This window comes from Zea mays, chromosome 8, assembly GCF_902167145.1.
Source record: "Zea mays cultivar B73 chromosome 8, Zm-B73-REFERENCE-NAM-5.0, whole genome shotgun sequence".
NCBI lineage: Eukaryota > Viridiplantae > Streptophyta > Magnoliopsida > Poales > Poaceae > Zea > Zea mays.
In genome coordinates, this window is record NC_050103.1 from 61,609,136 (window position 1) to 61,612,258 (window position 3,123).

The following is a 3,123-nucleotide window of genomic DNA, read 5'->3' on the forward strand; positions in this document are numbered from 1 at the left end:
GAAGGCCGGCCCTCCGAAGGGCTCCACGGCCGCCTCAGGCTACTCGGGCTCCGCGCCCATTACTGATCAGGGGTTCGAAGGCTGGCCCTCGAAGGGTTCACAGTCGCCTCAGACACCGAGCGAGGGATGACCAGGGGTACGTTCGATACATAACCGAGGCTCGGGCTGCGCTCCCGAGGTACCCTAGGACATATCCGAGACCAGCGGGAACGATCTTGTAACGGAATCCCATCGGAGGGAGGCATCGAGCCCTCGGACCCCGTCGCCAGGGGACCGGGTCCGGCAAGTCACCCGTAGGTACTTTTGGGCGTGCCTCTGGGCCCCTAGCCGACCCCCAACGAACGGGGCACGGACGTCCACTCGGATTACCCGCTTGCAGCTCACCGGAGACACCATGTTCGGTGCCCATCGAGGGTAACATGGCGCACTCCCCCCCTCCTCCTTGCGGAAAGGCGACGTAGGGGCGTATGTAAAAAGCCGAGTCTGTCCCTGATCGTCCTCTCGCCCTGTGCAGAGGCTCGGGGGCTGCTCTCGCAAAAACCGGCTCCGGCCAAATCGTTGACAGCGTCAACATACCAGCCCGAGAGCTTGGGCCCCGACCGTGCACCCGGGCTACGGCCAGTTCGCATGAGGGAACGACCAGACCAGCCGAAGCGTTAAGCGAAGTATTAAGACCTCGAAGGAGTGTAACCACTCCTCCGAGGCCTCGGCGGCTACACCCGGCGGGTGCGCTCGCGCGCACCCACCGGAACGAAATGCAACCGAGAAAGGTTGGTCCCCTTGCAAAAAAGTGCGACGAAAGCCTCCAAGCGAGTGCTAACACTCCCTTCGAGGCTCGGTGGCTACTGTCGGGGACCATAATTAGGGGTACCCTCAAGACGCCTAATTCTCAGCTGGTAACCCCCATCAGCATAAAGCTGCAAAGGCCTGATGGGCACGATTAAGTCAGGGATCAGTCCACACGAGTGACTCGATCACGCTTCACCCGAGCCTAGCCTCGGCCGAAGGCAGCCGACCTCGAGAGACTTCCGTCTCGCCCGAGGCCCCCTTTTTATGGCGGACACATCACCGGCTTGCCCAAGGCCTTGGCTTCGCTCAGAAGCAACCTTGACTAAATCACCACACCGACTGACCAAATTGCAGGGGCATTTAACGCAAAGGTGGCCTGACACCTCTATCCTGACACGCGCCCCCGGCAGAGCCGAGGTGACCGCCGTCACTCCACCGCTCCACTGGCCAGTCTGACAGAAGGACAGCGCCGCCTGCGCCACTCCGACTGCAGTGCCACTCGACAGAGTGAGTCTGACAGGCAATTAGGCCTTGCCAAAGGCGCCACGGCGAACTCCGCTCCGCCCGACCCCAGGGCTCGGACTCGGGCCAGGACCCGGAAGACGGCGAACTCCGCTCCGCCCGACCCCAGGGCTCGGACTCGGGCTAAGACCCGGAAGACGGCGAACTCCGCTCCGCCCGACCCCAGGGCTCGGACTCGGGCTAAGACCCGGAAGACGGCGAACTCCGCTCCGCCCGACCCTAGGGCTCGGACTCGGGCTAAGACCCGGAAGACGGCGAACTCCGCTCCGCCCGACCCCAGGGCTCGGACTCGGGCTAAGACCCGGAAGACGGCGAACTCCGCTCCGCCCGACCCCAGGGCTCGGACTCGGGCTAAGACCCGGAAGACGACGAAACTCCGCCTCGCCCGACCCCAGGGCTCGGACTCCGCCCTGGCCTCGGCCGGACGACTTCCGCCTCGCCCGACCCCCTGGCTCGGGCTCGACCACGACAACTGAAGGCAAGACTCAACCTCGGCTTCGGAGGAAACCCCACGTCGCCCTGCCTAGAGCACAGACCGCCACGTCAACAGGAAACGTCATCATCATCCTACCCCGAATCGACTCGGGTCACGGAGAACAAGACCGGCGTCTCGTCCGGCCAGCTCCGCCAGAGGGGCAATGATGGCGCTCCACGAGCTCTATGACGACGACGGCCCCCAGCTCTCTTACGGCAGCAGGACAACGTCAGCAGGGACTCGACCGCTCCAACAGCTGTCCCTCCATCAGGCTCCGTCGCACCTCCGATAGCCACGACATCACGCCAGCAGGATGCCCAGATCTCTCCGGCTGCCACATCGGCATGTACCTAGGGCACTAGCTCTCCCTCCGCTAGACACGTAGCACTCTGCTACATCCCCATTGTACACCTGGATCCTCTCCTTACAACTATAAAAGGAAGGACCAGGGCCTTCTCAGAGAGGGTGGGCCGCGCGGGACCGAGGACGGGACAGGCGCTCTCTTGGGGCCGCTCGCTTCCCTCACCCGCGTGGACGCTTGTAACCCCCCTACTGCAAGCGCACCTGACCTGGGCGCGGGACGAACACGAAGGCCGCGGGACTTCCACCTCTCTCACGCTCGGCTCCGGCCGCCTCGCCTCTCCCCCCTCCGCGCTCGCCCACGCGCTCGACCCATCTGGGCTGGGGCACGCAGCACACTCACTCGTCGGCTTAGGGACCCCCCTGTCTCGAAACGCCGACAGATTGCAAGGACACTTCACTAGACGACCAGTTGCATCTTTGAAAGTGTGCTCAAGAAAAGCCTTTGTTACACCCATCCATTCATTCGAATGTGCCCCATCCTTTCTCCACCTGTCATACATCACCCTCTGATCACCGTCCATTTCAAAGGCTAAACAAAAGTCAAAGAACATCAACGATCGTTCGCGGCTTAATTAGGTGAACTCCCTATTAGTTAAAGGCCCTAAACCCACCCAAGAGTGTAGGCCGATGCTTATGATTTATGACGTGTAGCCTACGATTGCCGCGAAATTTTGGCAGCATAACCCCGCTGCTCTCCAAGCACACGCCTGAACATGGTGTGTTGGAGAACAACTGGGTTACACAACCGAAATTCCGCGTCAATCGTAAGACACATGTCACAAATCACAAGCATCGACTTACACTCTCAGGCTGTCCATAATATGTGGACAATTCCGGAACGGCGAACCTCACAAGCCAATGTGACGTTCGCCGTTCCCGAACGGGTGACGCATACGGTTCGCTACGGTTAACGATTAAAACTGAACTCTAAACATTAAAAAATATCTCGGAGATTAAACAAAAGACATCACCCA